The sequence below is a fragment of the Mesoplodon mirus genome, assembly GCF_964341445.2.
Source record: "Mesoplodon mirus genome assembly, chromosome: 3".
Taxonomy (NCBI): domain Eukaryota; kingdom Metazoa; phylum Chordata; class Mammalia; order Artiodactyla; family Ziphiidae; genus Mesoplodon; species Mesoplodon mirus.
In genome coordinates, this window is record NC_138978.1 from 197,594,132 (window position 1) to 197,610,521 (window position 16,390).

A 16,390-nucleotide genomic window follows, 5' to 3' on the forward strand; every position below is an offset into this window, starting at 1 on the left:
GAGCCATGGCCGCTGGGCCTGCGCGTCCGGAGCCTGTGCTCCGCAACGGGGGAGGCCACGGCAGTGAGAGGCCCGCGTACCGCAAAAAACAAACAAACAAACAAAAAAAAAAACTGTGGCTCTACATTGGTAGTTCCCAGCCCTGGCTGCATAAAAAGGCCCTGTAGAGCCTTTAATATACACCTGTACCCAGGCCCCAGCCCAGACCATGTCCATCAGGGTCCTGGCGTGAGGCCCTGGCATCGTTGGTATTTAAAAGCTTCCCAGTGATTCTCGCGTGTGGCCGGGAGGAGAAGCTCAGCCAGAGGTGAGGTGAGTCACTCTGCTACATGTCCTTCCCCCCAGGATGTGAGTCATCCCACAGGCAGGCTGCAGCTCATGACACGATCAATGTTGAGCCTTCCCTGGGGAGCCCAGACACACGCCCCTCTTAATTAATCACTTGTGAGAATTACTCAGAAAACTTAAAATACAAATATATTCATCAATTTTAGGCTTAGGGGTGGGCAGCCTCCAAAAGGCAGGTCAACCCTCTCTTCCCCCTGTCTTAGCGCCCTGTCTTCTTTCTTCCTTCCTCCTCCTGTACTTTTCTCCTTACCCTGGTCACCCACTCCACTCTCTTCCACGGGCCTCCTGGACACTCGCCCCAGGCGGCTGGGTGGCCAGCCACCCTGGAGCCTTCAGGCTGCAGAGCTGAGCTCCGAGGAGAAGGTCTGGATGAAACGTAGAACTTGCTGGAAGGCCGTAACATTGGTACCATGTTTTGCTTTGCTACAGACATGTGTGCTTCACTACTATGAAAAACAGTCTGGCAATTCTTTAAAGGTTTAAACATGGTGCCGTCATAGGGTCCATTGATTCCACTTCTAAATATATACCTAAGAGAAAGAAAAACATATATTTGCACAGAAACTTGGACACCAATGTGCACAGCAGCAATATTCATAATCCAAATGTCCATCAACTGATGAATGGATAAACAAAATGTGGTATAACCACATGGTGGAATAGGATTCATCCCTAAAAAAGAGTGAACTACTGATTCATGCTACAACTTGGATGAGCCTTGAAGACATCTGCAAAGTGAAAGAAATCAGTCACAAAAGCCCACATGTTGTAGAATCCCATTTACATGAAATGTCCAGAATAGGAAAATCTGGAGACAGAAAGGAGATTAGAGATTGCCAGGGGCAGGGAGGAGTGGAAAGTGACTACCTGTGGGTACAGTGCTTCCGGGGTGAAAAATACGTTCTGAATCTGACCGTGGTAATGGTTGCACAACTCTGCAAATACACTAAAAAGCACTGAATTGTACAGTTTAAATCAGTGAATTATGTGTATGTGAATTATATCTAAATAACGCTATTAAAAATAAAATAGGGCTTCCCTGGTGGCGCAGCGGTTGAGAGCCCGCCTGCCGATGCAGGGGACACGGGTTCGTGCCCTGGTCCGGGAAGATCCCACATGCCGCGGAGCGGCTGGGCCCGTGAGCCATGGTCGCTGAGCCTGCGCGTCCGAAGCCTGTGCTCCGCAACGGGAGAGGCCACGACAGTGAGATACCCGCGTACCGCAAAAAAAATAATAATAATAAAATAAAATAAAATGTGTACTTCAACAACAGACAGTGACAAATGCTGAAATTGAGCATATTTTTTAAAAATTGTGAGGACCCTAAGAAAGTGTTACCTGGAACATTATAGTCAGGGCAGTCGGCATATAACACAGAGATACACGACCCATCACCTCCAAAAACGTTTTCCTTAATCACGGGAAGGTCAGGACCTTTGCACGCACTGGATGGGCATCTAATAAACTCTTCCCCATCTTCCGCTTTTCCCATGTAGTCTAATGGCACAACTTCCTTTTCAACAGTGAGTAGCTTTCTGTACTCGTCTCACTAGTTTTCATGCATCCACATCCAGGTACTGGTGGGAGTTTTAGTCCTTCCCATGGAGGAGACCAGGGGTTTGGGTTTTAAAGGCCCTTTAAAGATGGGGTTTAAAGAGGAACCCCCACAGCTTTCTAAGCTCTCTCCCACTAAATGTCCCCACACTCACCCCCCCAGCCCCCCAGATGCTTTTCAAGTTCACTCCCCAGTGTCAAGTTTCCTGAAATTTCTCCAGAAGCTTCTGATCTCCTTCAGTTCACCTGCCCACAGGTCCTCCTAGAACTGAGGGTCCCCCACCCCGAGCAGCGTCGAAAAGGATTCTTTTTGGCCAGGTCCCCTCCCAGAGCCCTTCTGAGAGATTTGAGGGACGAGCGCCTCCTCTGAGCACCGCGCAAGGTCGTGTCGTGAAGAAGAGGCAGGTCAGATGGTCACCACCTCCGGGGCGCCCACCAGGAGGTCACCGCAGGGTCTCCTTCCAGAGATGGTGGGTGAGGCCTTCCCCCCCGGGGGCCCATCACCACCCGCCATACCGGACCAGGCTGGGCCGCCTTGCTCCCGTGTGTCCTCGGCTCTCACCTCGGGGTCCCCGTCAGAAATAGCAAAGCCTCAATGAAGGCCGGTCTGACAAAGCTGACCCCCCTCGTGCTCAGTCTGGGGATTTGGAAATGCTCCTTTATTCAAAAAGTGTTTACTAGACCGTGTTCCCGGCGTCGCTCCAGGAACTGGGACCACGTACGATGTGAGTGGCAGGACGAACAGAGCCCACCTGCTCAGGTGAGCCGGACCCCAGACGCAGCATCCGCGATGCCCGGGCTACAGGGTCCCCCAGGCTGCCGTGAAGGGAGGGGTCCCGCCGGGCGCACGCTGGGGCTGCGGCTTCTGGAAGCACAGAGCGGGTCCGAGTAGGTGCTTTGACCAAGACTGGAGCGGGGAACCGCAGGGCAAAGGTCGGGCGGGTGGAGGGGCCCGGCCCAGAGGTGGGGGAGGGGCAGGAGGGACGGCGGGGGCGGGCGCAGGTGGCGCTAGCACCCGGGGCACAGGAGGGCTGGGGGGCGAGGGCTGAGGGGTCGGGGGCGGCCACCCCGCGGTCCCTCCGGCTCCTGTAGGGAGGGAGGGTCCCCGAAGCCCCCGCACCGGCTGAGGACCTGGGTCGGGGCTCCCAGCCTCTGGAGGAAGGTTGCTGCGGAGGGCTCGCTCGGTCCTCCTACACACACTCCCCTCCGCCCCCCCCGCACCCCCGCACCTCCATCCTCTCTCTCTATCCCTGACCACCCCCTGCTGGAGGTAACTGGCTACTCACCAAGCAGACAAGGAACCTGCCCGCCGCAGGCTGGACGCTGGCGTCGGACCAGTTCTGCCGCTTTCCCCTCTTTGCTTCCTGGACCATCTTTGGGGCACCTCATCGATCCCGTTATCCCCGGGGGCTGAGCACGCGGCAGGGCGGGTGGGCGGTAAGTGCGGGGCTGTCGGGGGGCGCCTGTCACAGGCGACAAAGGACATAGACTGTCAGCCATCCACCTGCTAAAGTTGAGGACACTTTCGTGGCATGTTCTCTACTTTGGCCACAGAGTCCTGGCCCAAGGGAGGTCCGATCCAACCCAGAAAGTTATAGCACAGGGTCCCCTTCCAATATGACTGCAGCAGAGTGAGTGTGTTTCCAAATTTACATCCCTAGGGATCAGTGGTTGTTAAAATTAATGTGAATGCATTGTTTCATTGCAGAAATTCAGGAAGCAGTGTTCTTTATTGTAAAACGATTCGTTCACACTAGTGCATGAATTAGTGATCTATTAAACCTACTCTGTAGACATAATTCTCTGGAGCTGTCATGCACTTTATTTATAAAGTTATCAAGTGCAAACCAGGGTGAAATGATATATTCAGAAAATGACAGAAACATGTTTCTAATACAGCGTCTCTGTACCTATTACATACATGCTCATCTTCAAGCACACATGTGCCTCTAGGAAATAGAAATGCATTTTTCTTGCAAATTCCTGGTATGTTTAAAGTTCAAAGTTGATTGACACATGCTTTCACTTAATGAAGGTAATTACAAAGAATAACAACTCCAAACAGATCTGTTCAGTGTAACAATCTCGTCCTGCCATGTAGATTACATTGAGACCCGTCAGATACGCGGTTTTGCCACCAATCACGCCGACGCACGTGTGTAAGACGAGAAACAGATTAATAAGCATCAACACTTTCCTCTAAACACTTGCCGAAAAGAATAAAAGCTGCTGGCTCTGAAGGAAATGATACAGCGGTAGGCGTTTCTCTATCTAGCCTCCAAAAAATAACCCTGCAGACCTCTCAGGAAGGACAGAAGAGCACATAGACCTCTTGTGACGGTTGCTGTCTGCCGGGCACAAGAGCCACACAGACCCACTTTTACCAGTGCTGTTTTGCCTAATATAGTGGGCATGTTTCACCGCTTTCACTAAAAATCTCTACTGGACCGTTTGGATAAGTAACAGCCCAAACAGAAGGTTTGTTTCTGCTCCAAATGGTTGGTACTTGTTGAGTATCTAATATCTGGTAAAGACCCATCTAGCTGAAAATCAGGGGGTATCGGGGATGATTGATCGAATATTTAGAGGTAGATCATTACCCAAGCCTTTGGGAAACACAAATACATATGGAAAAGGTCTGTGATTACAATTACACCACCAGGCGAGTATAGTTCTAACTTCAAACACCAGGATTATAAAAGAGGGTTCCACTGCATTTAGTTTTATCCTGCAAACATGCCGGGTAAATGAATAGTGCACCTAACATACCAAAGAGTGGATTTTCCACTTGACTTTTTACTGCCACGTATAAATAGCAGGTAAAATGAAAATGGATGGGCAGAGTATTGAAACAATCACATTGTATACAACATGAACTTTGTTACTATATCATAATTGTGGGGCCTTTTATTCCAAACTGGTTAAGATTTAGGGTCATGTTTTTTATAGCAAAGGGGGCATAGAATTGTAGCCAGTCAGCTGTCTGGTCTCAGCCTGGTCGTGAGTGTACCGTGACTGTGTTTGCTTTTCTGTGACACGGGGCATTACAGGGCCCCGCTGACATGCCAGATGATGGCAAAATAAATAAATAGCACACATTTAAGACCAAAGCCCCTCAGTCATGTCGCTTTCAGGAATCTGCGTTTTACATTTAAAAATAAAGGGAAGCTTCTTAGTCTGTATTTAGAAGTCAAAAAAGGTCTATTTAAAACTTAGCTTTCTCCCATGGGAAATACATTTCTGTGATCCCATGTTAATGGGAGTGGGTTTATGGGTCTCGCAACATCTCTCAGAAAAAGACACCCGCTGGTTCTGTGTGGAGGAGCCTCAGGGCTGCATGGAGTTTGGATGTGCCTTCAGGAATGTCCTGTTTCAGCAGCACGAAACTCAACTGTCAAGAATTTCTTCAAAAAAATTTTTTTTGTCCACGCGGCATGTGGGATTTTAGTTCCCCTATCAGGGATCGAACCCATGCCCCTTTCAGTCGAAGCCCGCAGCCCTAACCACTGGACCTCCAGGGAATTCCCTCTTCCAAAATGTTTTGCCCATATCCTGAAACTTCTCTAAGAAGGATCAAGACCTCTAACTGCCTCTAAATGCTCCGTGTACTGTTCCCACTGTTTACTTGGAGACGCCTTATTAAGACACATTTAGATGCGATCATAACAAACAATGTGAAATCATCTCATTCTGTTTCTGACTTCAAAGGTACAACTCACTGTCTCTGAATGAACACATCTGCATGGCGGGCTGCAGCCCTGAAACCGCCCTGACTAGACAGTCGTCTGGGTGCAAAAAGCCAGCTTTCATATTTCGGAACCATAACGACCTGGTTACACTTGGTATATAATGTCATTTCTGCTGCCTAGCAAGTGAAAAGGTAAGTGATCACACTAACCTGTATTGTATTGATCAGTTAGTTACAGGAGGAAAGAAAAAGGCTGGGAAAGGTCTTGGTCTGTCTCCTCCTTACATTAACAGGACAATGGGAACAGACCTTGTTTGAGAAAAGGACCAAAAAAAACCCAATGATGCCTGAAAAACCCTTCTGAGCTCACCTTTCACCTTCCAGCAGCTTTTAGTGTCTTACTGAGGGCCCTGAACAGAGAGATTATTAGCTAGTAATTTGTCATTAAAACCTTACAAATACTGTATTTCAACAAATCCAAGATGCCATGGTAAGACACCTCGCCATTCTGTGCACCTCTAAGAAAGATCAAAACCTGACAGTTAACTTGGCTTGTGCCCCAACTGTCTGAAGCATCCTGAATCCACAGATGTGAAAATGTTAAGACACATGCGTCTTAGAACCAATAAAATACGATATCTCTAAACTTACCATGCAAAAACCAGTCTTCTGTCTTAATCGGAAGTGGCATTATCGCATGTGTGCACACCTCACTTGCCCACTGTTTTTCGTCAAGCCCTGGCATCCTTGCCTCATGAACGCATTTGCCTTCTGCCTTTCCCATCCTTCAGTACTGACCCTCGGGACTTCCCACCCATCAATGTCACAGCTGTGTCACAGCTGTCCATGGAAACCGCCTTCTAATCGGTCCCCAGGTCTCCACACCCTGACCCCTCTGTGTGTAACCCAGCCATGGGGGTACATCACACTGACCTTTACCCAGGCCACCCCCTCCAGGGTCAGCCCTTCGGGAGTCACTCCTTCTCCTTGGCCACCCCCATCCTTTTCAGACTAAGGTGAAAGGATCACCGTGGTATGTGGCAAGATCCTCAAAACAGCTGGATGTACAATGGACTGTTACTCAGCCTTTAAAAAGAGAGAAATCATGCCATTTATAGCAACGTGGATGGACCTAGAGATTGACATACTAAGTGAAGTAAGTCAGACAAGGATAAATATCATATGATATCACTCATATGTGGAATCTTAAAAAAAGACACAAATGAACTTATTTCCAAAACAGAAAGAGACTCACAGACATAGAAAACAAATTTATGGTTACCAAAGGGGAGGGGGTGGGAGGGGGGATAAATTAGGAGATTGGGATTGACATGTACATACTACTGTACATAAAATAGATAAACAACAAGGATCTACTGTGGAACACAGGGAACTCTACTCAATATTTTGTAATAGAGACTTCCCTGGTGGTGCAGTGGTTAAGAATCTGCCTGCCAATGCAGGGGACACGGGTTCAATCCCTGGTCCGGGAAGATCCCACATGCCGCGGATCAGCTAAGCCCGTGTGCCATAACTATTGAGCCTGGACTCTAGAGCCCGTGAGCTACAATTACTGAAGCCCATGTGCCACAACTACTGAAGCCCGCACACCTAGACCCCGTGCTCTGCAACAAGAGAAGCCACTGCAATGAGAAGCCCATGCACCGCAACGAAGAGTAGCCCCGACTCGCCGCAACTAGAGAAAGCCCACGTGCAGCAACGAAGACCCAACACAGCCAAAAATAAATAAATAAATGTATACATAAGCATGGTATAAAAAAAATATTTTGTAATAACCAAATGGGAAAAGAATCTGAGAAAGAATGGATATATGTATATGTATCACAATCACTTTGCTGTACACCCAAAACTAACACAATATTATAAATCAACTACACTTCAATTAAAAAAATTGAAAAACATAAATAAAGATAAAATATCATTTTAAACTAACCAAAACAACTGCTGGATGAGTGGAGCACATTTTCCTACAACATTAATTCCGTGCAATAATAGGCAATTCGTGACATTTGTTGTTTTCACTAAAATAAACCTTATAGAGCAGAATGATAAATTGCGTTAATCTTTACAATAAAACATTTCATAGAAACAACCTCATTTCAGGTGATCAGGTGACCATCCCTCTCTGCTGCGTAAGTGGAACATTCCGGAAGCTCTAGGCCACAGGATTAGCTCAAAGTTCCTACCTCCTTTCAGTCTTCATCTCCCTCCCTCTCATCCTGAATGCAAGTTCTTCTCCTGCCGAGATATCTTCTCAACGTTTCCCCCAAATATCCAGCGCAGATTGTTGCTTATAACAGTCATCGGACATCAATGATCCCTCTTCCTGCCATGTGCTATCCAGATCTGACCATGCCTTCGAGCCCAGGTCAGCCCCACCTACCCCCTCAGAGCTGTCCTCCTGCCCACAGGGACCTGGCTGCCTTCCCATCATCCAAAGACATTTACTGAAGTCCCCTATCAGGGGTTGACAACTACCTCCTGGGGGCCCAAGTACCACCTGCTGCCTGCTGGCAGCCACAGCCTTGAGTGCTTGCAGCAGAGACTACGTGGCTGGCAAAACCTCATGCATTTACTGTCTGGCCTTTTATAGATAAAGTTTGCCAACACCTAGTCTAGCTCCTTATTATACCTTCTGACACAAGTTTCCATTATCTTATTATATGCTACCTTAATATATGTATTATTATATATATGCTTGTATATATTATTGTTCATATGCTTACATACATATATATAAAGTTAGTTAGCATTTCCTTTTTCTCGTCTCCCACCCAGCCTCCTCTGGAATGCTGAGGACTGTTCTACCTTTGAGGAATGTGCCCCCTGGCTTCGTCTGATACATTAACAAATGATGCATTGCCAAACCACGACTTCAGTGAAAGTTGAAACAAACATGCTCTCCTGCTAACGGTGTGACCGACCGGTACACGAGATGTCCGTCCATCCGTAGCTCAATCATCAGTTGCTTCTTTGGCATCCTCACCGTACTGGGTCCCGGGCAGCGAGAGGAGAGTCACAGAAGAAAAACATAAGCCCTCCCCACACCTAAATTCGACCGTCTCCTTGAGACAAGATGAACACGTGTGTAAGAGGGGTCAGTAGGAAACGCACTCCGGTGAACCCGTTGTGTGACGCCCAGCGTTACAGGGAAAGGAGAAATTGTCGCAGTCTGCGGGCGAGGGTGACAGCTGCTCAATAAACATAGTGTGTGGCTCCATGAAAGGGAACGAGGAGTACAGTTTGGAGGCTGGTCTGTAAGGACTGTGTAAAGAGACCTGCCCACAGGAACTACAGTCAGGGCACTGCTGGGCCCGGTGAGCTAACACCTCGGGGCGGGGGAGGGCTGTACAGGTGCGTACAGGAGGGAAAAGTCCCCTCGTTCTCAATTACGTTTGATGTCTGTGTTGATTTGAATATCTTTGACTCCCCTTTCTTGTGGAACCAGACAGAATTTGCAGCAGCCTGAAACAAGTGTGTTCATTAAAGATGCCATGAATGTTTATCGGGGGCCTCTTCCAGTCTCTAGGGAAACAGAGGTGACCGAGACCAGACCCTGAAGTCTCGTTCTTTCAAGATCAGTACTGACCACGGGACGGCTCTGAAGGAAATGAACTGGGGACCTGGGGCAGGGTGAGCAGCGCTGGGCACCAGGCAGGGCAAGGTCAAGGAGAGCCCCTGCTGGCCTGGGTTGGCCCGAGGGTGGGAGGGAGCAGAGAGCCGGGCAGAGCCTGCAGCGCGTTTGCAGAAAGCAGGTGGCGGTCAGAGCGAGTGCTGGATGGCTCAGGAGGCTGGGAGGCTGGTCTGCAGCCAGGCCACGGAGAGTCCCAACATCTGTAGAGCTTTGGCTTGGATTCCATGGGTAAGAGACACGGCAACGTAATAGAAGCAGAACTGGAAAATCTGGAAAGAGAACACCCAGCGGCAACAGACCTGCTCCCTCTGAGGGCTGGTACATGTCACCTGTGACGCCGGCTTTGCTCTCTGACCCAGGCTGGAACCACAAAGGGGCCCCTAGGTTGCGAGGTGCCAGTTATCTGAAAGTTATCTGAAAGGAGGAACTGTGGGTTTCTTGGAGTGACCGACCAAGTCCTACCACTCGATTCTACAGATATTTCCCCGGAATCTTATACTCAGGACCTTGAGGAAGATAAAGGTCGATTTTCTAGAAAACAGTGTTACAGCAAATGAGTACTGGCCTTCACAGGCCTGTCTGGTCACTGTGGCTCCGTGGCTGAACTTTGGCCTGGTAGGGATTCAAATCGATTCCTAAGTTTCTAGAGCAGTATCTTAATTTTCAACTGCACTTAGATTGATCCCAGGCAAAATGTGAGACAGGAGAAGTTTGTCGCTATGTCCTTGTCTCCAGTATCGTTCTTGGGTGACTGAGGGTCCCCTGGTGTGGCCTCAGAGTCCCCATTTCTGTCTGGTGGGCTGTGTCCACAGGGCTCTGACCTCCTCTGCCCTGAAACAACAGGGCTCATGGTCTTTGAAACCAGACAAGTCTTTCAACATGCAGCAAAGTTACTTAGCTTCTAGAAGCTTCCACTGCCCCATCTGGCAAGCTTGAATGACGTAACCAACGCAGAGGTCTCCCACGTCCCATTAGTTACAATAGCTAGGAAATGGGAGCTGCTTCGCTAACGAGGAATACGACACTTTTGTCCAGTTAAAAAATGCTTGTATTTCTAAAGGCTTTTACCAATATTGAATTAGTTTAATTGTAAGGACTTCCCTAAGTAGTCTGTGAAAATTGGAAGCATTTCTACGCATACTGAAAAGTATAAGAGGAAGGGGGAAAATCTCCCCTCCCCACCCCTTTGATACCCCGCTCTGCAGCATATGAAGAAAATCTATTACTATTTATTTGTTATGTATTATTAAGTGCTCTGTGCTGTGGTTGACCCAATAGATTTGTGAAGTCCTGTTAGCAGCTTTCCAGACCTTTCCATGACAGAGCAGCTGTGTGTTTCTGTATTAATGTGGTTCCCAGGGCACTTTTCACACACCACGGATTCCTCTTTTCCTGTTTGTGTCTTATCATATCCCGCTTATACACATACTCATTTGCTCATTTAACACATGTGTACCAAGTGCCTGTGATGTATATTTAGGTTGTCTATAGAAATATAATTTTTTACTCTTATGATAAATCCATACCTTTATACATGTATTCTTGTACACTTGTGTGTGATTATCTCTGGAGAATAGATTCCCCAAAGTGGAATTTCTGGGTTTAAATGTCCATGCCTGCTAAAGTTTGAGAGATACTGACAAATTGCCCCCCAAAAAGGAGGCATCAGGTCATACTCCCATCAGCCAGTTTCCTGATCTGATAGGTAAAAAATATTTTCTTCGTCTAATCTGTCTTCCCCGGGTCACTAGTGGAGATGAGATTTTTTCCTGCATGTTTATGAGTCAGTCCAATGAATCTTCATGTCCTTGACCCATCTTCTAGAAATTTTAAGAGACCTCTAATCTTATCGACTGCAAGTTGGTTCAGAGGCAATTAGCCTTTTGGCGTCACCCACGAAGGCTGCTGTCTGTGTTGAAGGCTGACCCAGGGCACATCACGCAGCTTCGGAAAAGTGGCGAGTTATTTTACCCACCCCAGTTTCTCTTATTAGGACGCGAGTCATCTGCAGATATTCCAGAGTTCCACCCTGTCCATCTTAGTGGCTCGACAGTCTTGGAGTCGAGGAAGGAAATAGACAAAAGGTCTGGGTACGGGGGCTTCCCTGGTGGCGCAGTGGTTAAGAGTCTGCCTGCCGATGCAGGGGACGTGGGTTCGTGCCCCGGTCCGGGAAGATCCCACGTGCTGCGGAGCGGCTGGACCCGTGAGCCATAGCCGCTGAGCCTGCGCGTCCGGAGCCTGTGCTCCGCAACGGGAGAGGGCACAGCAGTGAGAGGCCCGCGTACCGCAAAAAAAAAAAAAAAAAAAAAAAAAAAAAAAAAAAAAAGTCTGGGTACATTGGTCATTTTCTTCTCTCAGACCTTCCCAGTGGTCATAGCAGGTGGCTCATCACTTCCTATCAATACCGTAATGCTAACGAATAGTTACCGGGTCTCCTGGAGAGTCTTTTCTGAGCATCCCATCTGAAACGTCTTCACCCGCTGCAAGCACTCCTCCCCCCATGCTGCCTAGTTTTTCTCTACAGCACTTCCCACCCTGGGCCTCCGTTCGTATTTCCTTGTTTACTTCTGTCTGTCTCAGGGCAGCATGAGCCCCAGTGAAGAGGCTTGAACCAGAATAGAACTCCACAGTCGTAAGAGAACTTCGACGTGTGCTCTCTCATCTAATCCCTCCAGCGACCCTGCGGCAGAGGTATGACTATTACCTCCATTTCACAGAAGAGGAAAACTGATCCAAGATAAATTAAGGGACGTGGTCAGGGTTGTGTAGCTGGTACGTGGGAGGGCCTGTGAGCTCTACCTTGTGATGCTGCTGCTTCTAAAGAGAAACAAAATTGATGCCCCTCCCCCTTCCCCCCAACGGCCACAAATGTTAGTAGAAATGTAGCCATTTCCAGCATGGTCGTGGGATGGCTCTAAAGCTAGTACTTTATTTGTTAATAGTTTTTGATTTCCATATATCTACATACTCCATCCTGCATATTTAACTGGTTCCCAGAAATGACGATTTTGATGCTAGTCTATTTGGGAAAAGGGGGGCCCTGCAGTCCAGCGTTGATGAGCCTTCTCGCTAAATCGTACAAAGCAGAGAGCTGTTTCATTCTTTTATTTTTTTTTGAAATCATATTTTAATATTGATGTGCTATACTATTAGTAATGGCTTTTTTTTTTACATCCTTATTGGAGTATAATTGCTTTACAATGGTGTGTTAGTTTCTGCTTTATAACAAAGTGAATCAGTTATACATATACATTCAGTCTTTTTTGACATACAAATTCCAGAGCAATTAGCATTTTGTGGGCATTCAACAAATACGTGTTGAAAGGAATCACGTTCCCAGCGGAATTGGCTATCGCAACTAAAACCTTAATTTCAAAATAGCAGAGGGAGGTTCTCCCTTCGTAAACTGAACTTTCACAATAGAATCACCTGGGTCCCACATTCACAGGTTCTATTCAATGGGCCTGGGGTGAGACCCGGCCATTGGGATTTATAAAAACTCCCTGTGATTCAAAGGACAGCCAGGGAGGAGAAGCACGGAATGACAGCTTCCTCCAGTGAAGAGTGTGTGCCCATCAAAAGGTAACATTTAGGCAAAAATAGTCACTGAGCAGAATTCTTCAAGAATCACCCAATTTGAAAGCCCCTTGGAGGGAAATTAGACCAGACCAGCTCAGAAGGGACCACGGAAGCAGCTCTCCTGAACACGAAGGAACCCTCAAGCCTTGGGGACTTGCAGAAATTACTTGTGAACAGAGAGGCATCCTTTTGTTTTTCTAGAGCAGGGATCTGCAAACGTTTTCTGCCAAGAGCCAGTGAGTGACTATTTTAGGCTTCACAGGCGATGACCCCGCTCCCCAGGGCAGCCCCAGTGGAGCCTGGACCCACGTGGATGGGGAAGTGTGACCTGTTCCAATAAAACTCTGTCTGCGGACATTAAAATGTGAATTTCACACAATTTTCACGTCACAAAATATTATCCTCTTGATTCTTTCCAACCATTTAAAAACGTAAATCCATCCTCAGTGTGAGGGCCAGACAAAAACAAGCAGTGAGGCCAAATCTGGCCCACAGGCCATGGTTTAGTAACCTCTCTCTAGAAGACCGTAGTAAGAAACAAAGACAGGAACACATCAGAGCTGTTAATAAATGGATTGTCCAGCAAAAGACACATTCGGGTAGAACTGATCACATCCATCCCATCCTTCATTCCTGCCCTACCCAGGATGCCCGAACTAGGATTCCTTCTCGAACTGCAGGTGAACTTGAGATGCTGGGGTTATCTCGGGTGGAGCCCGCTTGTCTTTTAGTCCCATCCTTACTAGCGAAATTATAGGCTGCAGGAGGCGTGCAGAACCTCAGGACAGGGATGGCTCTAACAAGAGCTTTCACAACTCAGTCACAGAACCTGTGGCTGCCCTACGTGGAGGCGGCTTTTACTGACCTTTGGGTCATAAAAACCGTCAGCTTCAGGTCCCCAAGTGAACGGTTTATAGGCGTGGACTTAGGCAAACACAGGCCTATTAAATACGAGCCCCAAGATTTGGTGAAATCAGAGACGTGAGAACTGGAGGGTGATAAAGTGAGTCCCACACCCAGTGGCAGGAGGGCAGTTTCCCTAAGGGGACGCCAGTGGGGGGCAAGGTGCTCTGGCGACAGAGGGTCACTTTACCATGAAGTAGGGATGTGCAGGAGGGGAAGCTGCTGGCAGAAAGTGAAGCACTTGCCTTGCTTCATAAGGGAATCTCTCTCGCTTATTTAATGTATCAGTGCACGGGGCTTCTGCACATCCCACACGGCCCTTGGTAACAGAAACACTAAAACGTGAAATGAATTTCCTTTGGAGAATTCTCCAAAATAAATAGTGAGGATCATGGAGAAGAGAGATGTGTTTATGGTGGACAAAAAAAGAGAGACTCACGGCAACATGGATGGACCTAGAGATTATCCTACTGAGTGCAGTAAACCAGCCAGAGAAAGACAAATATCATGTGATCTCACTGACACGTGGAATCTAAAAAAAAAAAAACTGATACAAATGAACTTATTTACAAAACAGAAACAGACTCACAGACATAGAAAACAAACTTTTGGTTACCAAAGGGGAAAGATGGGGGGAGGGATAAATTGAGAGTTTGGGATTGACATATACACACGACTACATGTAAAACAGATAACCAACAAGGACCTACTGTATAGCACATGGAACTCTACTCAGTATTCTGTAATGACCTAAATGAGAGAAGAATGTGAAAAAGAACAGATACATGTACATGTATAACTGAATCACCTTGCTGTACGCCTGAAACTAGCACAACATTGTAAATCAACTATATTGCCATATAAAATTTAAAACTTAAAAATAATTAGTAAAAGAATTTTGTCTTGGACTTCCCTGGTGGCGCAATGGTTAAGAATCCACCTGCAGTGGTTGAGAGTCTACCTGCCAATGCAGGGGACACGGGTTCGAGCCCTGGTCTGGGAAGGTCCCACATGCCCTGGAGCAACTAGGCCCATGAGCCACAACTACTGAGCCTGCACGTCTGGAGCCTGTGCTCCACAACAAGAGAGGCCAAGACAGTGAGAGGCCCACGCACTGCGATGAAGAGTGGCTCCCGCTTGCCGCAACTAGAGAAAGCCCTCACACAGAAACGAAGACCCAACACAGCCAAAAATAAATAAATAAATCAATAAATTTATTAAAAAAAAAAAAAAAAAGAATCTGCCTGCCAATGCAGGGGACACGGGTTTGAGCCCTGGTCCGGGAAGATCCCACATGCCGCGGAGCAACTAAGCCCGTGAGCCACACCTACTGAGCCTGCGCTCTAGAGCCCGCAAGCCACAACTACTGAGCCCACACGCCACAACTCTTGAAGCCACGCTCCTAGAGCCCGTGCTCCGCAACAAGAGAAGCCACTGCAATGAGAAGCCTGCGCACCGCAACAAAGAGTGGCCCCGGCTCGCCGCAGCTAGAGAAAGCCTGCGCACAGCAACGAAGACCCAACGCAGCCAAAAATAAAATAATAAATGAATTAATTTTTCAAAAAAAGAATTTTGTCTTCATCCATGTAAAAAAAGAGAGAGCAAGAATCCACTTAGAGGTGGTTTCTTCTTTTCTTTGGAGAAGAAAGGAAGATAAAGGACACAGAGCGGGTAGGGGTAAGGAGATGTGGAAGAAGAAAAATCCAAGAGGTGGCGTTTGCACGGAGGGGCCCCATGGGGACTTGCAGGGGTGGCCCTCGGGCACGGCCCAGAGCTGCTTCTGTTCCCCCAAATCCCAGCCACCAACAGGCCCTGCCACCAAGGGCGTCGTAAACGTGTTTTACGAGCCATGCTGCTCCTGCGTCCTCATCTTCCCCAGAACAAAGACCAATGACCAACCTGAGCAACAGCGAAATTACCAGCCTGACCCTCACCTCTCCAATGGGCTTCGCACGCAAAAGCTCACCCGATCCAATAGGTGGGACCCGGAGCCCCTTTTTGTAGCGACATTGATGCTTTTCCCCAGGCTCACGGGGGAATTTTCCAATTACACACTCAAAAATAAAACCCGCAAACCTGACAGCAGTGAGAGAGGCCCCAGAACTATTGCTGAAACACCAAAAGCTGCTTCTCATTAAAGCAGAGATTTAGTGGAAAAGTTTAAACAGAGAACTTAGGGGAGAAAGTAGATGCTGAAAGCTCTGTGGAAATCATTCTACCTGAGGAAAAGCAGAGCGGTCGGCCAAACCCCTCTTTGCTGACCTGGTCAAAGGCCCGACTTCCCAGCTGGGCGGCCACCCTTTGGACAGCAGCCCTGGCTTCCCCACAGTCCTGATTTCAGTGATTCAAACATCCTTGATTATGTTGATTTCCTATGAGTAATAAAAAAATGTGATGGAATATTTTTAGCATTACATGACTTCATATAAAAAAATGCACAAGTCAGGGGAGAAAGCCTTTCCTCAATCATGTCACTTTATTTTTATTCAGAAAACATGCTTCCATGGGGCTTCTCTGGTGGCGCAGTTTCTGAGAGTCCGCCTGCCGATGCAGGGGACACGGGTTCGTGCCCCGGTCCGGGAAGATCCCACATGCCACGGAGCGGCTGGGCCCGTGAGCCATGGCCGCTGAGCCTGCGCGTCTGGAGCCTGTGCTCCGCAACG

At 47.9% G+C, this 16,390-nt stretch overlaps 1 long non-coding RNA gene across 1 annotated transcript; it reads right to left on the reverse strand.

Moving 5' to 3' along the window:
• Positions 1-260: 260 nt before the first annotated feature.
• On the reverse strand, positions 261-16,064 carry LOC309800041. Its single transcript, XR_014293387.1, has 3 exons — positions 15,947-16,064; positions 3,189-3,365; positions 261-878 (listed from the first exon to the last, which is right to left on the reverse strand). It is a non-coding gene; the product is annotated as an uncharacterized lncRNA (long non-coding RNA).
• Positions 16,065-16,390: the final 326 nt, after the last annotated feature.